This window comes from Elephas maximus, chromosome 1 (genome assembly GCF_024166365.1).
Source record: "Elephas maximus indicus isolate mEleMax1 chromosome 1, mEleMax1 primary haplotype, whole genome shotgun sequence".
In the NCBI taxonomy this organism is placed as follows: Eukaryota; Metazoa; Chordata; class Mammalia; order Proboscidea; family Elephantidae; genus Elephas; species Elephas maximus.
In genome coordinates, this window is record NC_064819.1 from 169,614,335 (window position 1) to 169,637,853 (window position 23,519).

At 36.9% G+C, this 23,519-nt stretch overlaps 1 pseudogene; it reads left to right on the plus strand.

The window, feature by feature from the left end:
- The first annotated feature begins 22,895 nt into the window (after window positions 1–22,895).
- LOC126083987 (FUN14 domain-containing protein 1-like) lies at window positions 22,896–23,254 on the plus strand (annotated as a pseudogene).
- The last annotated feature ends 265 nt before the right edge of the window (window positions 23,255–23,519 follow it).

A 23,519-nucleotide genomic window follows, 5' to 3' on the forward strand; every position in this document is an offset into this window, starting at 1 on the left:
TTCTGCTTGGGAAATTTGTACTGATAAGCAACTTAGGAACATTCTTTTCTCTTAAATCTGCTGTCAAGTATAATCTATGAAAGCAAATCATGCTTAAATTATAATGTTCAACAAAATGGATTAAACAAACAAAAGGCGGCGACCAATGAACTAAGAACAATATGTTTTCCATCTTCTTGCTGATATGCTCAAAAGCTTTCAGTGTTTTAACTGATTCGTGACTTAAGCTGTCCCTGGATGATGTTAAAATAACCGTCAATCTAATGACTTTATGGAAGTCAAATCCGTTATAGCAATTAGAAAAATCAGCCTCTCTTTTCTATATTCGGTTAAAAACTGCCTTTCTAAGGTATGTAAGAATCACTGTGTAACATTTCCAATTTTAGGATGGCGTGGAGCCATTGATTCAATTTTTCATTTTTGAGATGTTTGCATTGATGTCACATGTCTTAGGGGTTTACACTCACATGGTGATATGATATGAATATTCTCATGTTTGCAAAATTATTACTGCATAAGAGATTGCATGGACTCAGAGTCTTTATTTAAAACTCAGTATGTTGTAGAGTCTCCTGGTACTATAAATATATTTTAATCTCAAGGCTGGATTTTCATATACAGAATGAAGGAAAATAGTGGTTAAATAATATATACCATCATTGCATAACATGACAATGATGAGCTCAAACATCTATTTGCCAACTATTTATATATTCATTTTTTAGTCCTTTTATGTATAATTAAATATAAGCAGCAAATTTTGTTCAATATTCAGATACTTTTATGTTAATTTTTAGCAGCAATACATTTAGAACTGCACTCGTTTCAGGCATACTCTGCATAAATGAATCTGAACTTTTAACTAGATGCTTACTAAATAACTAATGGAGTTGACAATGGCTTCACCAGAATGGGATTTTTTTTAATACAAAAACAGCATTTTAATTAAGATCACTCTTCTATTTTAACAGATGGAACTCTGTCAAGATATGCCTCTCTTGCCTGTTCAAAATAATCCATATTGTGTAAAGAATACAAAGTAGTTATTAGGTCAAAATTGTGTGTCTAGTCAGCCACAGCTGTGAAGCTTTTCTGCAGAGAATGACTGACAGCCACCTATATGGTTTGCTCCAGGAAAGTGGGCATAGCTTGTTTCAAGGTCAAAACCTTGTCATATGTGAGTGTTTCATTATTGGTGAAGTGTCACTTATTTCCTTGTTTTGAATATTATATCAAAATATAATTTATAAACATATGAAAGGAAGTTTATCTGTGGGCAATAAAAATGCACTCATTGCCTTTGGGATATACAGGTGTAGCAAATATACAGTATCTTATTTTAAATTCACAAGAATCCTATGAGATACTTTGGTATCATTACACCAATAAATAAGGTAACCAACTTCCCAAAAGTTAAAGTAATTTTGAGATATAGTTTGTTTACTCTGGAATATAGAATCCCTTCTAGGTGACTGATTTTCCCATTGAGGAGAGCTTCCTAGTTTTACATATTTGTTGTAAAGTCATACAGTAGAAGCTAGCTATTTTTGGATTCAAAAGTTGCTCTTGGTAGATTTGGATACTGAGATATGAGGAGAAAAAAAAAGAAGGGCGAGTTAGGCTGAATAAAGTTTATATCTTCTTTTCTGGTCATCTAACTTGACCAAAATGCACACAGTCAGCTAGGATACTTCTAATGTTTATGACAATATGATCTCTATGCCTTGAGAAGGTGATAGAAATGTATATGATACAGTTGGATTTGTCATCATCATTAGAGGCCTTTTCTGGGTTCTGATGAGGTTGGGTCAAGTTTTTCATGACATGATGTTTATCATCTGATCTCATATCCATCGATGCAGGAAATCGAAGTGCTAATACATTATCAGCACTTGAATATAAACTTCAGTTGGTTGCTGGTAGAAAGAGAAGCTGAAGCTTCTGGAGGTACACATGAGAAGCTAGTCAAACGTATATAGAATATAAAAAGCAGGTCTGGAGTCAGCAAAAGAATGAAGAATCTAGCAAAAAAACTGGTTCTAAGGATCACAGAGGTAGTGATCCTTAATTTAAATAGCTGAGATTGTACAAGTTAAAGGTATAAGTTTACATCAACAATATCAATGTCAAGGAGATTTGATACCAGGCAAATCCTTGGTCTCAACCCAGAATTATTATAACCATGAGGCAAGGAATCCATGGGTGGTACAAATGGTTAACGCACTCGGCTGCTAACCAAAAGGTTGGGGATTCCAATCCACCCAGAGGTGCCCCAGAAGAAAACACTGGTGATCTACTTCCAAAAATTCAGCCATAGAGAACCTATGGAGCACATTTTTACTCTGACACACATGTTGTCACCATGTGTCTGAATCGACTGGACAGCAACCAGTATTTAGGGCAAAATGAAACATCACAAGTTTGTTAAGGCTCACCAGATGAGGTATTATAAAAAAGGGGACCAGCAGACAGTGATTGAATTCTTAGTATAGACAATAATGTTTATTTTTTTATACAGCAAAGCTAGATATATTTACATAAAACAATAAACAATATGCACACATGTTTATACACACACACATTTATTTCCAGGTGGGGCTGGGGCTCATAAAAAATAATCAAAATTATTAGCCAAGATAATACATCTTTTATGTGTTCTAGAATGACTTTTTGTTTGGTTTCTATCTGTTAGTTCCACTGATATTTTTGGTGCCTAAACTATTATTTTCCTAGAGATTTTTTTGATCAAATTATTGTTTTATTCTTATTGGTCTCTGCTTTTGAACGTATTCAGCCTCTACTTTTAGTGTGGCTCAACAGATGCCCATGAGTGTTAGTTTTTCCTACTATCTTTACAAAATGCTTACTATTTGTTTAGTTCTACTTTCTTCCTGCTCGTTTTGATCATTTATCAGCTTCTCCATATCACAGCAAATATGGAGAAGGTTATATTCCTTTTTGTGGGATGAGTAATTTCCTAATGGGTATAAGCTTAAAACTGACGTCCATCTGGAAGAAGTAAGAATGCAATCATATTTCCAGGCCCCTAGTGTGGTAACCTTTTTAATCACCTCCTGTCTAACATAGCATAGGCTATAGAAGCCTGAGTAAAGTGCCTGTTATTTGCCAGCATGCCTCAAAGTGTGGATTATGAACCATTTGCAGCAGTTTCACCTGAAGAGCTTTTTTGTTTGTTTTCTCCTCTATCTTCGACTCCTCATATTCCAATTGCGTAAATAAAATTTATTGCCATTGAGTCAGTTTCAACTCATAGGACCCTATAGGACGGAGTAGAACTGCCCCCTAGGGTTTCCAAGGAGCAACTGGTGGATTGAAACTGTGACTTTTTAGTTCGCATCCGAGCCCTTAAGCACTGCACTACCGGGGTTCCAATTGCACTAATAGTAACAGTAAATTTTATAGTCACAGGTTCCCTAAATTATCCAGAGTAAGCTAAATAGGAGATATACAGTGTTGATCTTCTTGAAATGCTTACACTGATTTCTCAGTAAGCAGTTTTTGTTAACTGTATAGAAGCTTCTATATGTGCGTTAAGTTCTTTTTTAAAATATGTTTGATGTTTCTGTGCACGTTAGGAATCAAAGCTCAGAAAAGTGAGAGCTTGTTCTCATTCAACAGTGAGTTGAGAATTAGTTTGGACTAAGGTAGGTATTGTAACTTCTTTTAGAGAAGGGACTCTTACTTACTTGAGATTTCTAAAGACTAAACATGTTGCTGAGTTGATTCCAACTCATAGCTAACCTATAGGACAGAGTAGAACTGGCCCATAGGGTTTCCAAGGAGTGGCTGGTGGATCTGAATTACTGACCTTTTCAGATAGCAACTGAGCCCTTAACTACTGTGCCACCAGGGCTCCATGTGAAGAATACAACTTCACAGTTCTTTTCAAACTTGTTTTGTACTGACATAACAGATATACTGAATCAGAATCTACATTTTAACAAAATCTTGTGTATACATAACAATCACCTACATAAGAATCACCTGGGGATCTTGTTAAAATGTAGATTCTATTTCAGTATATCTGCCTGGGTTTTGTGGTGGAAATGAAAATTCTCAGCAGGGAATCCAACCAGAGTGAACTGGTTCAAAGCCCTGGTTTCGACTCAATGGCATTGGTTTTAAGGTATACTTTATAAGGTCACCAGGTGGAATATTTCTTAACTCTAAGAAAAACAGGAAAATCTGTTAAGTGTCCATTCAGAATGACTAGAATCCCTGCTCTTCCCTCCCCTACACTCGAAGAAAGAACTTTAGTTAGCACCATTGGGCATCAGACTCTTAAACCAGTTCCTGAAGCTACAAGATATAGATAGGTGAGAAAATCTGCCATTTCTGGGTTTCTACTAGTTTTTTTTTTTTTTTTACTAGTAGGCTCTCTACCTTCTCACATGATATTATATCCCTGAAAATAGCTACTATTAGAAAATGAAATTATAATATGGCCCCTATCTGCCACACCTTTGTTATATGTTTTTCATAATACTGGTAGAAAATAAAAGTGTTATTCAACAGGCACCCTTGAGAATCAAACATTTTCATATGTGCATTTATTTTTTACATTTTTAACAAACATTTTATTTTAGAATAAGTTTAGATTTACACAAAAGTTTTACCCTACGCAATAGTTTTCACTAGTATTAACATCTTAGTGTAGTATGCACATTTGTCACACTTAATGAATCAATATTGATACATTATTGTTAGCTAAATAACATACTTTACTCACACTTCCTTAGTTTTTTACCTAATGTCTCCTTAGATTCCACTTGGATGTGAGAGTTTCTCAAAATGTTCTTGTTTTTGATGATCTTGAAAATTTTAAGGAGTACTGATCAGGTATTTTGTAGAATGTCCCTTAATTGGTACTTGCCTGATGTTTTTCTCAGGAAAAGTATTAGATTATGGGTTTTGGGGGAGGAATATCACAAAAGTGTCATCCTTATCTCATTATATCAAGAGTATATAGTGTCACCATGACTTATTACTGTCTCTGTTAATCTCGATCACCTGGCTGACGTAGTTTTTCTCAGGATTCTTTACTATATAATTATTATTTTTTTCTCCCTTCCCTACTGTACTTTTGGAAGGATGCTACTACACATCACCCATACTTCAGGTATAGCAAGTTATGCTCCACCTAATTGTGGGCAGAATATCTACATAAATTACGTTCTACATGTATACCTTGTCTATCTTTAACAACTTATTTATTCAATTATTGATTTATGTTAGGTGGACTCATGGATATTTATTTTATACTTTGGGTTACAACACAAAAGATTTATTTGTTTCTTTGCTCAAGTTTGTCCACATTTTGCCATTAGACTTTTTCATTTGGCTCCTATGCCACTTTGATATACCATCATTATTATTATTATTATTTAGTACTTCCTTACTTGTTAGCACTACAAGACCCTTTCGGCTCATCTTGTACATTCCTTGCCCTAGTATTAGGATCAGTCATTCTTTCCAAGAAGTCCTGGTCCCTTTTATGGGAGAATGGTATTTGAAATCAAGATCTAGGTGGTATATGTCCTGGTTGCTACTGGGTTATCATGGCTTCTGGAACCTAGACTTGCAAAATAAGAGTTACATTTGTGTTGACCAATCTGTGTATATACACATACATATAAGTATTTATATATGTTTCTACAGTATCATAGATGTATCTCTGTTTCAAAAGGGAAGAATAAGCACTGCAGTTCTCAAGCTGAGAGAACTGAAGAAAAATTTATCCCTTGAGTTAGAATTTCGAAGTATGCTATGGGCACAATTTTGACTGATCCAGGAAGCATCAAAAGAAGATAGAAGGAATGCACAGAGTCACTGAAACAAAAAGAATTGGTCAATGGTCAACCATTTCAGGAGGTAGCATAGGATAAAGAACTGATAGTACTGAAGGAAGAAGTCCAAGCTGCACTGAGGTATTGGCAAGAAACAAGGCTCTGGGAACTGACAGAATACCAACTGAGATGTTTTAATAAGTGGATCTAGTGCTGGAGGTGTTCACTCGCCTATACCAAGAAATTTGGAAGACAGCTACCTGGCCAACCAACAGGAATAGATTCATATTTGTGCCCATTCCAAAGAAAGGTAATCCAACAGAATGCAGAAATTATTGAGCAATACTATTAATATCACATGTAAGTAAATTTTGCTGAAGGTCATTCAAAAGCAGTTGTAGCAGTACATCAATAGGGAAGTACCTGAAATTCAAGCTGAATTCAGAAGAGGAAGTGGAATGAAGGATATCATTGCTGATATCTGATAGATATTGGCTGAAAGCAAAGAATACCAGAAAGATGTTTCCCTGTCTTTTATTGACTATGCAGTCATTTGGCTGTGTGGATCACAATAAATTGAGTATAACATTGCCAAGAATGGGAATTCCAGAACACTTAACTGTGCTCATGAGGAACCTATACATAGACCAACACGGATACTGTGTGGTTTAAAATCAGGAAAGGTATATGTCAGGGCTGTATCCTTTCATCATACTTATTCAGTCTGTATGCTGAGCAAATGATCTGAGAAGATGGGCTATGTGAAGAACAGGACATCAGAATTGGAGGAAGACTCATTAACAACCTGCAATATGCAGAAGACACAACCTTGCTTGCTGAAAGCAAAGAGGACTTGAAGCACTTACTGATTAAGATCAAAGACTACAGGCTTCAATATGGATTACACTTCAGCATAATGAAAACAAAAATCTTCATAACTGGACCAATAAACCACACCATTATAAATGGAGAAAAAATTGACACAGTCAAGGATTTCGTTTTACTTGAATCCACAACCAATGCCCATAGGAGCAACAGTCAAAAAATTGCACGACATGTTACATTGGGCAAATCTGCTGAAAAAGAAAGACCTCTTTAAAGTGTTAAAAAGCAAAGATGTCACTCTGAGGACTAAGGCGCACCTGACCCAAGCCATGGTATTTTCAATCACCTCATAAGCATGCAAAACCTGAATGATGAATAAGGAAGACGAAAGAAGAACTGATGCTTTAAAGTTATGGTGGAATACTGAATATAACCGTGGACTACCAGAAGAACCAACAAGTCTGTCTTGGAAGAAATACAGCCAGAGTGCTCTTTGGAAGTGAGGATGGTGAGATTTTGTTTCACATACTTTGGACGTGTTATCATAAGGGACCAGTCCTTGGAGAACGACATAACACTTGCTAAGATAGAGGGTCAATGAAAAAGAAAAAGACCCTCAAATTGACACACTGGGTTCAACGATGGGCTTAAAATTATTGACCAATTTGAGGATGACACAGGATGGGGCAGTGTTTCATCCTGTTGTACATAGGGTTGATATGAGTCAGAACTGACTCAACAGCATCTAACAACATCAGCAATCAGTGTCTATTTAAAGCTGAACATGAGCTCATATCAACGTCTCCATTACCACAGAGATTATTCTAGCCTTCTCTTACTTCTCTGTAACTCCTATTCCAACAGTGAATAACATGGCTCCCAATATCCACCACTGGTATCTTTAGTTGCTGAATTCCAGAAAACATGTATAATAGTTTGAGAATTGTTAACACGTACTCAATGGCATCGAAAACTACAATAACCCTGAGAGGAAGCAACTTTATCAACTAGGTATTGTGCTTATCTCTTAAAGTCTCCTCTCATTTCTTAGGTCAACACCTTTTCATACACCCCTTTTGGTGAGGGTATTTCATAAATTTGTAATACAGTTAGATACTTTTGTCACAGGTTATATTGCATCTTTGGATCCCCAAACTCTTAGTTTTTTAAAAAATTTCATACACTTAGCATCTCTCTGTTTTATAAATTTCTATGGGTTTTGAAAAAAGCAGTGTCAGATATCTGCCATTACCTTAACATAACAGAATATTTTCATTCCCCAAAAAATAGTCCTCCTATCACTGAATTCCTGGTTGTCACTGATCTGTTAACTATCTTTATTGTTTTGTCTTTTTCAAGAGTAATATAAATGTATGAAGTATTCTATAAATATTAATTAGGTCAAGTTAAGTAATATTTCTGTTAAGGTCATCTATAGCCTTACTTTTTTAGTTTATCAATGGAAACCCTGGTAGTGTAGTGGTTAAGCGCTATGGCTGCTAACCAAAAGGCCGGCAGTTCAAATCCCCCAGGGGCTCCTTGGAAACCAAATGGGATAGTTCTACTCCACCTATAGGGTCCCTATGAGAATCAACTCAATAGCAAAGGGTCTGGTTTTGGTTTTTGGTTTTAGCATATCAGTTACTGAGAGTGGGCTCTTGAAGTCTTCTGTTCCTTGGAAATCCTATGGGGCAATTCTACTCTGTCCTATAAGGTCCCTATGACTTGGAATTGACTTGAGAACAACAGTTTTCTTTTTTTGTTTTTTTAGTTTATCAGTTACTGACAGAGGGGTGTTAAAGTCTTCAACTATAAGAGTAGATTGTGTATTTCTCTTTTCAATCTATCCATATTTTGATGCTTTCTTGTTAGGTACATACACACTTGTGATTGTTATGTCTTCTTACAGAATTGACTGCTTTTGTCATTATGCAATGACCTCTTTATCTTTGATAATCTTCCTGTAGAATAAGGCCTAAAAATAACGCTCAATATTATGTACTGCCTTGACATCAGGTAAAATTAGAAAGGCCTCTAATAACCTAACCACAAGCTTTACTCCCCAACCTGCTCCCCCGAGCCAAACGACTCTCTTTATCTCATGGGTCAGAGGTAAAAAAAAACCAATCCATTTCCCTCAAGTCAATTCCTACTCATAGTGACCCTATAGGACAGAGTAGAACTGTTATCTTTATGAGAGCAGACTGTTACATCCTTCTCTCTTGGAGAGAAGGGTTCAAACTGCAGACCTTTCAATTAGCAGCTGAACACTTAACCACTCTGCCACCAGGGCTCCTGGGACCAGGAGTAGTTCCTACTTATCCTTGAGTATTAGGTTTCAGTTCCCTTCCAACCTTGGAATTATTTAAATTCGGCAATCACATCTTCCTAAGTGATGCAAGGGGCACCCTATCCTCTTGATATCACAAATTCTGACTCCACAGCCCCCGTTTGTGCCCTCTGATCCCAAGTGCAGCACTTATCTGGACCTGCATGGCATCCAGTGTCCTCCTCCCCTAGGCTGTGAGTATATGTGGTTAATAAACTGCTATGGATCTTCTCTGTCTGATGTCTTGTGTTGAGCCATCCCCATAACTCTATAGTGGAAATCCCTCTCTCACCAACGGGTTAAATAGGAAGTGATTAAACCATGTCCTTGTTCTGAAGGCAGCTAAATCTGAAATTAATAGAACTACTCCAGCTTTCTTTGGATTAATACTAGCATTGTTTCTCCATCCATTACTTTGAATGTATCTGGTCTTTATATTTAAAGTAGATTTCTTGTACACAAATTGGGTCTCAAACTTTTTATCCACTTTGACAATCTTCATCTTTTAACTGGTATCTTTGGACCATTCACATTTAATGTGATTATTGATATAGTTAGATTAAGATCTATCATGTTTGTACCTGCTTTTATTTCTTGTATTTTTGTTTCTTTTTTATTCCTTGTTTTTCTGCCTTCTCTGATTTTAATTGAGCCTTTTATATGATTCATTTTATCTCCTTTCTTAGTGCATCAGTTATATATATTTTTTACAAATTATTTTGGGGGTTTACCTAGAGTTTACAATACACATATTTAACTAATCTAAGTCACCTTCAAGTAATACTATACCACTGTAACACACAATTCTTGCAGCCTCTCTCCCATCCCTAACATATTGCTCATTCGTTTAGCTTATGCTTGTTAAGTAAAACTCAATTTATTGCTACAGTTATTGCTTTAAACAATAATGAAAAATAAATATCAATGACGATATCAATTTCAAATAATGTGTAACTAAAGACTAAAAGCATCAAATCCAGCGAGGCTCATTTTATCCTGATAGGTAATATATCGTAAACTGAAAATGAAACATTTAAAATGTTTTACGAATAACGTAACATAAAATGTAAATATGTAAATCTAACATCATTAGAATGTAGGCAGAAATTAAACTTGTGGTTGACATTAACATGATTCTCAGTCTTTAAATTGGCAAGTAGATAAAAATAAATTAGGATATAGGTTTTTTATTACTATAATAAAACCATTAAATGTAGTGACCTACAAACAGAAAATACACATTTCTTTTAAACATTTATAAAACATTTTAAAAATTAATCACCTATTAGGCCACAATTTTTACAATGTATAACCATAATGTGATACACAAATGATGGCCCCAAATATGATAGATCAAGTTTACTATCCTTACGTAAAGAGGTCATACATATCAAACTCAATCACTAAAATCCCAATAGAATAAATATCAAGGGATGCAAAAAAAAAAAATTCAAAGAGGCAATTCGAATGGTCAAAAAAGATTTTAAAAACTCAGTCTCAGTAACAATAAAATTAAAATCATAAAATACAATTTTTCATTTATCAAATTAACACTTTTCTCTTTTAACCTACCGTAACAAAATTTTGGAAAGACTAAAGCAATATTTGCCTTCTTATAAATTAGTAGAAGGATTTTATTGTCTGATTTTTTTTTAGGGGGATGATATGAATATCAATTTTGATACATTTGTGTGCTTAGAACCAGTACATGCACTTCTAATTCATTAAACAAATTATAAAAATAGACATGATCATATGCCAGACTATTTAAAGTAACTCCACTACAATAATTTGTGCTGTGTAACAGATTACCACAAATTTAGTGCCTTTGTAAAAAATCAAACCTGTTGCCGTCAGGTGGATTACAACTCATAGCCACCCAAGGAGAATGGAGCTGTTCCACAGGGTTTCCAAGAAGTGGCTGGTGGATTCACACTGCCAACCTTTTGTTAGCAGCCATAGCTCTTAACCACTGAACCACCAGGGTTCCAACTTTGTAATAACACCTATTTAATAGCCCAAAGTTCTGTAAGACAGAAGTCTGGCATGATGTGGCTGAATTCTCTGCCCAAGGGTGAAGTCAAGGTGTCAGCAGGGCTGCATTCATTTGGGAGGCTCTGGGGAAGAATACACTTCTAAGTACGTTTAGGTTGTTAACAGAATCCAATCACTTGTAGTAGTAGGACTTAGATCTATTTTTCCTTGATGATTGTCAGTCAAGAAACACTCAGTTTCGACATCCCACCTGCATTCCTTTATACATGACCCCGTATGCCTTCAAAGGCAGAAACAGTCCATTGAATCCTTAGGTTCTTTGAATCTCTTTGATTTCCTCTCTGGTCCCTAGCTGGAAAAAATGCTTCACTTTTTAAGAGACTGACTCAGAACACCTGATCTGGAAAATCTCTTATCTTAATGTAAACATAATGATGGGAGTGATGTTGTTGTTGTTGTTAGGTGCCCTCAAGTCCACTAATAGCAACCCTATATACAAAAGAACAAAACACTGCCTGGTCCTGCACCTTCCTCATGATTATTGTTATGCTTGAGCCCATTGTTCCAGCCACTGTATCAATCCATCTCTTTGAGGGTCTTCCTCTTTTTGGTTGGCTGGCCCTTAACTTTACCAAGCATGATTTCCTTCTCCAGGGACTGGTCCCACCTGATAACATGTCAAAGGTATGTGAGGCAAAGTCTTGCCATTCTCACTTCTAAGGAGCCTTGTGGCTGTACTTCTTCCAAGATAGATTTGTTCATTCATTTGGCAATCCATGGTATATTCAATATTCTTCCCCAACACCATAATTTAAAGACGCCAATTCTTCTTCAGTCTTCCATATTCATTGCCCAGCTTTCTCATGCATATGAGGCAATTGAAAACACTATGGGTTGGTTGAGTTAGGTGTACCTTAGTCTTCAAGGTGACATATTTGCTTTTTAACACTTTAAAGAGGTCTTTTGCTGCAGATTTGCCCAATGAAATATGTCTTTTGATTTCTTAACTGCTGTTTCCATAGGAGCTGATTGTGCATCCAAGTAAAATGACAACTTCAGTCTTTTCTCCACTTATTATGATGTTAATTATTGGTCCAGTGGTGAGAATTTTTATTTCCTACCTGTTCAGGTGCAATCCCCACTGAAGGCTGTAGTCTTTGATGTTCATCAGTAAGTGTTTCAAGTCCTCTTCACTTTCAGTAAGCAAGGTTGTGTCATCTGCATAACACAGGTTGTTAATGAGTCTTCCTCTAATGCTAATGCCCCGTTCTTCATCATATAGTCCAGCTTCTCGGATTATTTGCTCAGCATGCAGATTGAATGGGTGTGGTGAAAGGATACAATCCTGAGACACACTTTTCCTGACTTTAAACCTCACAGCATCCCCCTGTTCTTTTTGAAGAACTGCCTCTTGTACAGGCTCCGCATGAGCACAGTTAAGTGCTCTGGAATTTCCACCCTTTGCAATGTTATTCATAATTTGTTATGATCCACACAGTCAAATGACTTTGCATAGCCAAAGAAAAACACATAAACATCTTTCTTGCATTCTCTGCTTTCAGCCAGGATTCATCTGACATCAGCGATGATATCCCTAGTTCCACATCCTCTTCTGAATCCAGCTTGAATTTCTGTCAGTTCCCTAACAATGTATTGCTGTAACTGTATTTTAATGATCTTCATCAAAATTTTACTGCATTTGATATTAATGATATTGTTTGATAATTTCCACATTCAGATGGATCACCTTTCTTTGGAAGAGACACGAATATGGATCTTGTCCATTCTGTTAGCCAGGTAGCTGTCTACCAAATTTCTTGGCATAAACAAGTGAGTACTTCATAGGGCTACATCTATTTGTTGAAACATCTGAGTTAGTATTCCGTCAATTCCTGGAGACTTGCTTTTTGCCAATGCCTTCAGTGCAGCTTAGACTTCTTCCTTCAGTACCATCAGTTCTTGAAAGGATTGAATGTCAATCAATTCTTTTTGGCACAGTGACTTTATGTATTCCTTCCACCTTCTTTTGATGCTTTCTGTAGTTTGATGTGTTCAGTATTTTGCCCATAGACTCCTTCACTATTGCAACTCGAGGCTTGAATTTTTAGTTCAGTTCTTTCAGTTTGAGAAATGCTGAGTGTGTTCTTCCTTTTTGCTTTTCTAAGTACAGGTCTTTGTACATGTCATTATAATACTTTACTTTGTCTTCTGGCTCCACCCTTTGAAATCTTCTGTTCGGTTCTTTTACTTCATCATTTTTTTCCATTCACTCTAGCTATTCAGTGTTCAAGAGAAGGTTTCGGAGTCTCTTCTGACATCCCTTTTGTTCTTTACTTTCTTTCCTGTCTTTCTAATGACCTCTTGCTTTCTTCATGTATGATGTCCTCGATGTCTTTTCACAACTCTTCTGGTCTTCAGTTATTAGTGTGCAACACATCAAAACTATTCTTGAGATGGTTTCTAAATTCAGGTGGGATATACCCAATGTTATACTTTGGTTCTCATGGATTTGTTCTAATTTTTTTCAGTTTCAACTTGAGCTTGTGTGTGAACAATCGATGGTCTGTTCCACAGTCAGCCCCGACCTTGTTCTGACTGACGATATTGAGCTTCTCCATTGTCTCTTTCTACAGATGTAGTAGATTTGATTCCTATGTATTCCATCCAACGAGGTCTATGTGTATAATGTTGGCGAAAAAGTATTCACAATGAAAAAGTCATTGGTCTTGCAAAATACTACTTTGTGATCTCTGGTATCGTTTCTATCACCAAGACCATATTTTCCAACTACTGACGCTTATGAATGGAGCCCTGGTGGTGCAGTGGTTAAGAGTTTGACTTTATACCAGAACATGGGCAGTTCAAATCAACCAGCCACTCCTTGAAAACCCTGTGGGACAGTTCTACTCTGTCTTCTAGGGTTGCTTTGAGTCAGAATTGACTTGACGGCAATGGGTTTTTACCAGGATTCTTATGAATAGCAGTGAAACATCATCTGATATAGTCCCCAAAGATGAGTCCCTCAGGTTGCAAGTCACTCAAAAGATGACTGGTCAAGAGCTGCCTCCTCAGAGTAGAGCCAATCTTAATGATGTGGATTGAATCAAGCTTTTGGGACCTTCATTTGCTGAAATGGCATGACCCAAAATGAGAAGAAACAGCGACAAGCATCCATTAATAATCAGAATGTGGAATGTATGAAGTATGAATCTAGGAAATTGGAAATAGTCAAAAATGAAATGGAATGCATAAATATAGATATCCTAGGCATTAGTCAGCTGAAGTGGACTGGTATTGTCCATTTTGAATCAGACAATCATGTAGTCTACTAAGCCAGGAGTCACAAATTGAAGAGGAATGGTATTGCATTCCTTGTCAAAAAGAACATTTCAATATCTATCCTGAAGTACAGTCCTGTCAGGGATAGGATAATATCTATATACCTACAAGGAAGACCAGTTAATCTGACTGTTATTCAAATTTATGCACCAACCACTAAGGTCAAAGAGAAAAAAATTAAAGATTTTTACCAACTTCTTCAGTCAGAAATTGATTGAACATGCAATCAGAATGCGTTGAAAATTACTGGTGATTGGAATGAGAAAGTTGAAATGGGAATGATACCTCATCATATTCACAGTTTCTGATGATCCTGGGTGCAGCCTTTAGGAGCCATTTTTGAATTCTGTCTTCCACAGCATTATTATTTTTAATAGTGAAGAGTAGAAAATACATTGTTTAAATAACAGTGGAATGCTTAACTAAAGTGTGATGTATTTGTAACTTAGAATATGAAATGGCCATTAAACTTGCTGTCTTCAAGTAATAACTAAAGCCTAGAGAATGTACCAGGTAACCATTTTTTTATGCCGTTGCAACTATCTTCAAATCTAATGAGTCACAATTGACTAAAGCTCCCCTTCTTAGTTCCCCCAAAGCCCAGTTAACCCCGGACATAGTTCAACCAAATATTACAAAAGCCGAAATAACCTAAATATGCTACAGAGCAAACAACAACAAAAAGCCTGAAGCAGAATTGCAGGTGTTCTGCCTCTCCAAGCGACTGCTCACATGCCTATTCAGGGCTTCCCTAACCTAGCATCTCACGGGCCATCTTGATCCTGAGCCTGGCCTGCAAACAAGTCCATGAGGTTCTTATCTGAAAAGAGTCCTTTTAGTCTTCTCCTTTCTGTGCTAGGACCCATATCTTCTAAGTACAGCATTTAATTTTTCAAAAAAGATGGCCAGGAAACATAATAGTTAGCAGTAAATTTCCCAAATTCTTGGTTATTCAGTTGGTTAGATATTGTATTTGGCGGACTCTGATAGTCCAGTTATTGCAGCTCTATAGCAATCCTGGTTGTGTTCTTCCAGATATTCTCTAATTCTGTCAAACAGAGGTAAGATGAGGGCTACACCATCAACCTGCATGGGCCAGGCTTGCAATACTCTGTGGGCATGCCACTCATAAAAACAAAAATTATTTCTTACAGACAGTTCAATATTTATTATATGTAGAAAAAAATTCTACAGGGCAATACTCTGCTAAAATGAATTCATCCAACATATATGACTAAGTAAAACAAGGTAAAGCTCAGTCTCAAGCCTTTGGACTACTTCACTTGTCCAAGATGTTCCTGGAAAAGTGGAGACCTCTCCGAGGAAAACCTCCCTTACCGACAGACAAAATGATCCCCTAGAAAGGTCCCTCTCATGCAGAGGCAATGCGCCAAATGTTAGTTACCATTCTATAGAACACAACAGTTTTGGAAAATGGAAGTCTTCTAATGACAATAATTTATAAATTCAAACTTCATCTCTGGAAAAAATAAAAACAATATTTTATCCCTGTTCTACACATATAATCACCTGTTAAAAAAAAAAAAGAAAAGACACAAGAGAATAAAGATGTTATTTCTGTAGGGTGTATTTAGAAGTGACTTTATGTCTCCAGAAATGTTATACCATTTATTTAGTAGTTTATCATACTATGGGAACTTGCATGTTGCTGTGATGCTGGAAGCTATACCACTTAGTATGCAAATATCAGCAGGGTCACCTTTGGCAGACAGGTTTCAACTGAGCTTCTACACTAAGACAAACTAGGAAGAAGGATGCAGTGGTCTACTTCTGAAAAGAATTACCGAGTGAAAACCTTATGAATAGCAGCAGAACATTGATGTGGTGCCAAAGATAAGCCTCTCAGATTGGAAAACACTCAAAATACTACCGGACAAGAGCTGCCTCCTCAAAGTAGAGTTAACCTTAATTACACAGATGAAGTCAAGCTTTCACTTCATTTGCTGATGTGGCACAACTCAAAATGAGAAGAAACAGCTGCAAACACCAATTAATAATCAATGCAATCAGAACAGATACATGCACACCCATGTTCATTGCAGCACTGTTTACAATAGCAAAAAGATGGAAGCAACCAAGGTCCCCATCAACGGATGAATGGATAAATAAATTAAGGTGTATTCACACAATGGAATACTATGCATTGATAAAGAACAGTGATGAATCTGTGAAACATTTCATAACATGGAGGAACCTGGAAGGCATTATGCTGAGTGAAATTAGTCAGTTGCAAAAGGACGAATATTGTATAAGACCACTATTATAAGAACTCGAGAAATAGTTTAAACAGAGAAGAAAGTATTCTTTGATGGTTGCAAGAGGGTGGAGGGAGGGAGAGTGAGAGAGGAGTATTCACTAATTAGATAGTAGATAAGAACTACTTTAGGTGACAGGAAAGATAACACACGATACAAGTGAGGTCAGCACAACTGGACAAAACCAAAAGCAAGGAAGTTTCCTGAATAAACTGAATGCTTCGAAGGCCAGCCTAGCAGGGTCGGGGGTTTAGGAACTACGGTTTCAGGGGACTTCTAAGTCGATTGGCATAATAAAATCTATTTGGAAAACATTCTACATTCCACTTTGGAGAGTGGCATCTTGGGTCTCAAATGTTAGCAAGCAGGCATCTAAGATGCATCAATTGGTCTCAACCCACCTGCACCAAAGAAGAATGAAGAACACCAAAGACACAAAGTAATTATGAGCCCAAGAGACAGAAAGGGCCACATAAGCCAGAAACTACATCAGCCTGAGACCAGAAGAACTAGATGGTGCCCCGCTACAACCAATGACTGCCCTGACAGGGAACACAACAGAGAACCCCTGAGGAAGCAGGAGAGCAGGGGGATGCAGATCCCAATTTCTCGTAAAAAGACCGAATTTAATGGTCTGACTGAGACTAGAAGGACCCCGGTGGTCAGGGCCCCCAGACCTTCTGTTGGCTCAGGACAGGAACCATTCCCAAAGCCAACTCTTCAGACAGGGATTGGACTGGACAATGGGTTAAAGAGGGATGATGGTGAAGAGTGAGCTTCTTGGATCAGGTGGACACTTGAGACTATGTTGGCGTCTCCTGCCTGAAGGGGAGATGAGAGGGTAGAGGGGGTTAGAAGCTGGTGAAGTGGACACAAAAATAGAGTGGAGGGAGGGAGCAAACTGTCTCATTATGGGGAGAGCAATTGGGCGTATGTAGCAAGGTGTATATAAGTGTTTGTGTGAGAGACTGACTTGATTTGTAAACTTTTACTTAAAGTAAACTAAAAATTAAAGAAAGGTATTTGCAATGAAGAAGTCGTTAGTCTTGGAAAATTTTATCATGCAATCTCTGGTGTCATTTCTACAATCAAGGATATATTTTCCAACTACTGATCCTTCTTCTTTGTTTCTAACTTTCACATCCAAATCATCAGTAGTTATCAATTCATCCTGATTGCATGTTCGATAAATTTCAGACTGCAGAAACTGACAAAAATTTTCAGTTTCTTCATCTTTGGCCTTAGTGGTTGGTGTGTAAATTTGAATAATAGTCATATTGACTGGTCTTCTTTGTAGGCATATGTATATTATCCTATCACTGATAGCATTGTACTTCAGGATAGATCTTGAAATGTTCCTTTTGATGATGAATACAATACCATTCCTGTTCAAGTTGTCATTCCCCACATAGTAGACTATATAATTGTGTGATTCAAAATGGCTAATATCAGTCCATCTGAGCTCACTAACACCTAGGATAGCAATGTTTATGTGTTCCATTTCATTTTTGATGATTTCCAATTTTCTCAGGTTCATACTTCGAACATTCCAGATTCCAATTATTAATGGGTGTTTGCAGCTGTTTCTTCTCATTTTGAGTCATGCCACATCAGCAAATGAAGGTCCCAAAAGCTTTACTCCATTCACATCATTAAGATCGACTCCATTTTGAGGAGCCAGCTCTTCCTCTGTTGTCTTTTGAGAGGCTTCCATCCTGGGGGCTCATCTGCTGACACTATATGAGACAATGTTCTGCTGCTATTCATAAGGTTTTCACTGGATAATTCTTTTCAGAAGTAGACTGCCAGGTCCTTCTTCTTAGTCTGTCTTAGTCCAGAAGCTCAGCTGAAACCTGTCCTCCACGGGTGACCCTGCTGGTATCTGAATACTGGTGCCATGCCTTCCAGCATCACAGCAACGTGCAAGCCCCCACAGTACGACAAACTGACAGACATGTGGGGGAAAGAGACAATGGAGAAGCTCAATATCATCAATCCGAACAAGGCCAGGGGTCAACTGCCGAACAGACTGTCAATTGTTCATAGGCAGGTTCAAGTTGAAACTGAAGAAAATTAGAACAAGTCGTGAGAGCCAAAGTATGAACTTGAGTATATCCCACCTGAATTTAGAGACCGTCTCAAGAATAGATTTGATGCATTAAACACTAATGACAGAAGACTAGAAGAGTTGTGAAATGCCATCAAGGACATCATACATGAAGAAAGCAAGAGGTCATTAAAAAGACAAGAAAGAAAAGAACAAAATGGATATCAGAAGAGACTCTGAAACTTGCTCTTGAATGTTGAGTAGCTGAAGCAAAAGAAAGAAACAATGAAGTAAAAGAGCTGAACAGAAGATTTCAAAGGGCAGCTCAAGAAGGCAATGTAAAGTATTGTAATGACATGTGTGTAGTTAGAAAACCAAAAAGAAGGGACACACTCGGCATTTCTCAAGCTGAAAGAATTGAAGAAAAAATTCAAGCTTTGAGTTGCAGTAGTGAAGGATTCTATGTGAAAATATTAAACGAAGCATCAAAAAAAAGATGGAATGAATGCACAGTCACTATACCAAAAAGAATTGGTCAACATTCAACCATTTCAGGAGGCAGCATATGATCAGGAACCAATTTTGGTACTAAAGAAAAAGTCCAAGCTGCACTGAAGGCATTGGCAAAAAACAAGTCTTCAGGAATTGACAGAATATTAATAGAGATGTTTCAACAAACTGGTGCAGCACTGGAAGTGCTCATTTGTCTATGCCAAGAAATTTGGAAGATAGCTACATGGTCAACAGACAGGGAGATAGTCATATTTATTCATATTCCCAAGAAAAGTGATCTAACCAAATGCAGAAATTATCAAACAGTATCATTAATATCACATGCAAATAAAATTTTGCTGAAGATCATTCAAAAGCGTTTCCAGCAGTCCATAGACAGAGAACAGCCAGAAAATTCAAGCTGGATTCAGAAGAGGGTGTGGAACCAAGGATATCATTGCTGATGTCAGATGGATTCTGGCTGAAAGCAGAGAATGCTAGAAAGATGTTTACCAGTGTTTTATTGACTATGCAAAGGTATTTGACTGTGTGGATCTTAAGTAATTATGGATAACATTGGGAAGAATCAGAATTCCCGAACACTTCATTTTGTTCACAAGGAATTTGTACAAAGATCAAGAGGCAGTTGTTTGAACAGAACAAGACAATACTGCATGGTTTAAAGTCAGGAAAGGTGTGCATCAGGGCTGTGTCTTTCACCATACCTGTTCTATCTGTATGCTGAACAAATAATCCAAGAAACTGGACTATTTGAGGAAGAACGAGGCATTAGGATTGGAGGTAGACTTATTAACAGCTTGCAATATGCAGATGACACAACTTTGCTTGCTAAAAGTGAAGAGGACTTGAAGCACTTATTGATGAATATCAAAGACCACAGCCTTCACTATGGATTACACCTCAACATAAAGAAAACAAAAATCCTCACAACTGGACCAATAAGCAACATCAGAATAAATGGAGAAAAGATTCAAGTTTTCAAGGATTTTATTTTGCTTGGATCAACAATCAACAGCCATGGAAGTAGCAGTCAATAAATCAAAAGACGTATTGCATTGTGCAAATATGTTGCAAAAGATCTCTTTAAAGTGTTAAAAAGCAAAGATATCACCTTGAAGACTAAGGTGACCCTACCTAAGCCATGGTGTTTTCAATGGCCTCATATGCATGTGAAAGCTGGATGATGATTAAGGAAGACTGATGCAGAATTGATGCCTTTGAATTGTGGTGTTGAGGAAGAATACTGAAAAAAACCATGGACTACCAAAAGAATGAACAAATCTGTCTTGGATGAAGTACAACCAAAATGCTTCTTAGAAGCAAGGATGTCGAGACTATGTTTAAAGTACTTTGGACATGTTATCAGGAGGGATCAGTCCCTGGAGGAGGACATCATGCTTGGAAAGTAGAGGGGCAGTGGAAAAAAGGAAGGCCCTGAACATGTTGATTTGACACAGTGGTTGCAACAATGGGCTCAAGCACAAAAACAATTGTGAGGATGGTGCAGGACTTGGCAGGACTGCTGTACACAGTGTCGCTATGAGTCAGAACCGGCCTGACAGCACCTAACAATAACAACTTAATAGAACTATATAAGTATTATTTTAAAAAGCAATATGGACCTATTGGAGCCAGCTTACTCTTTATGTAGGTACTTTACTAGAGTCCTAATGATAATCATGCCTTCTAGGCTAAATTATATATATGCAGTAAACCTGTTTAAATGGAAAATACACTGATCCAATGTGAACACGAATAAATTCAGAAAACAATAGCAGTCAGAATTCTGATATTGTTTATTTTAAAATGATAATACCTAATCATTTGTCAACTACAAATAATAATAAATGAGTGACCAGGCTACACAGGCCTCAAGCTGATAATTTGTTAGCTATCTTTTGTTGTACTGAGCATAACTGTTATGTGCTTCAACTAATGTAACAAGAGGAAGATGTGAATCTTTACTTACTTCAGATTGTTTTGAAGAAGAATATGTTTAAATATAGGCTGTTAAAATAACAAGAATATGAATAAGCTTAGCCAGCTGATCAACAGAAAACGCAATCAAGGATGAGTGACTCACTGTTTACATGCTTATTCTTGATGATGGGTATTCAACACTTAAAGTTATATTTAACATATAATGAAGTTCTTAGTACGCTAGAAAGAAGAGGGACTTTATTCTAAAGCAAATAACACACCAGGTTATCCACTGTAGAGGCAATCTAAAATAGTATCATTCATCAATATCTTGAAGACGTTCTTTAGAAAAGGATATGAGTGAGAACTCAGTGTGCTGTTCCTCCCAAGAAGCTTTAATTTTTAGGACAAATGTGAGGAAATAATTATCGGTTCTTTTGTAGTTCATCATTTTACTTTATGATTTACATCCCCCAAGGGGCAATTAATTAATGCTTAGGGGTTTTCCCTAAAGTAGTTAGGGAAGTGAGTAAGGAGAATGTTCATATAGCAAGCTCCATCTTCAGGGTGCAATTAATAGCAGGAATATCTGAGAATGGGATGGTTGTATGAGGTGACAATGGAGAACAATCTATTGAAGGAGGGTTTAACACCAAAGGAGTGTTGAAGAATGAAGAATAAGCCATTAAATTTAAGTGACTCTGATTTCCCAGTTACAATGAACATAGAACTCACTGCAAATACTAGATTAAAAGGAAAACAAGGTGGAGAACTATTTACAAATACTTAAAAATGATCTGCATGCAGCCAAAAGTGAAAGTTACTATTTTGAAACTGTGTTTGAGATGATCCAATAATCTGCAGAAAGGGGTCAGCATGAGGTTGTGGGGAAGTGAGGAAGAAGCTAGGATGAACTTGTGGGATTCTTTCAGAACTCTGAGAATCTGAAGGGGAGCCCTATTCATGAATTAATTGTCTGCTCCCAATCCCAATCCCTTAGGTTGAATTAAAAACTCTGAATGACATAAGTGAATATTTTTTCATTTTGTTTTTATTCAATATTTATTATTTTGAATATTTTAGCTGAAAATATAAAATAAGTGGCATGAATATTTGCAAATAAATATCTGCAAAGAAAAAACAAAATGGACTCTCTTTGCAGATACAATAGCATAGATAGAAAATTTCATGAGACCACAGTTAAAAAAAAAAAAAACTACTAGAATTAATAGACAATTAGGTAAAATGGTTGGATACTAGACAAATATACTATATAGATGTTAGGTGATTAGTTGCAGAGTGGTTTTCAACTCATAGCTACCATATGTACAATGAATGAAACATTGTCAGGTCCTGTGCCATCCTCACAATCATTGCTATGTATGAGCCCATGGCTGCAGCCACAATCCACCTCATTGAAAGTCTTCCTCTTTTTCTCCGACCCTCTATTTACCAAGCATGATGTTCTTCACCAGAGACTGGGCCCTTCTGATAAGATATCCAAAGTACGTGAGACAAAATCTTGCCATCCTCACTTCTAAAGAGCATTTTGGCTATACTTCTTCCAAGACAGGTTTGTTCATTCTTCTGGAAGTTCACTATTATATTCAATGTTCTTCACCAAAACCATAATTCAAATGCATTAATTCTTAGGTATATAGTTATGAAACTTCTATAATAGCAAAAAAATGATGAATATAATGTCACTGAATTGTACATGTGAAAATTGTTGAAATGGCAAATGTTTTTGTTACCTATGTATTTACCACAATAAAAAAAATTGGAAATAAAGTCATATGAACAGAAAGCACTCAAAATTGCAACAAAAGGCCACCAGCAGAATCATGGCAACCCAGAACTCCCTTCCCCAAGAATATGAAAGTGATGACGAGTCTTATGAAGTGTTGGATTTAATTGAGTATGCAAGAAGACATCACTAGTGAAATGAAGTGTTTGGCCACTGTTCAAAAACTATGGTAGAAAAATACTCTGTAGCCACTCAGATTGTAATGCATGGAATGACTGGCTGGCATGCTCGATTTTTGTTCCAGAAAGTTGAAAAACTTGGCAGCAACTGCAGTAGGTGGTGGCTTTCTTCCCTTCAGATTGCTAGTCACAGTAGCTATGTGCAGAATTTATCAAACACAATGTTGTAATACCCACTGGATTTGTGGGAGGCTTTTTGCTAGGTCTTGCATCTTAAGGACATGAATGTTCTATCATAGTCGATTCAACTGTGACAAGGGCAGTGGTGGCAACAAGGCAGTCTCTCAACAGCACATGCCAACAGATTCTCTAGGGCAAGGAGAAACAATTAGCTACACAATGCTGAATTCAAAGCTTAAATGTCTTGCCTTCTGAAGCTTTGCCAACTAGTATCTGCTGTAAAATACCCTGTATCGTATGTGTATAATAGTATTTCTGAGCAAAACATGGCTAACTTTCATCATTTTAAAGGAAATTTTCAT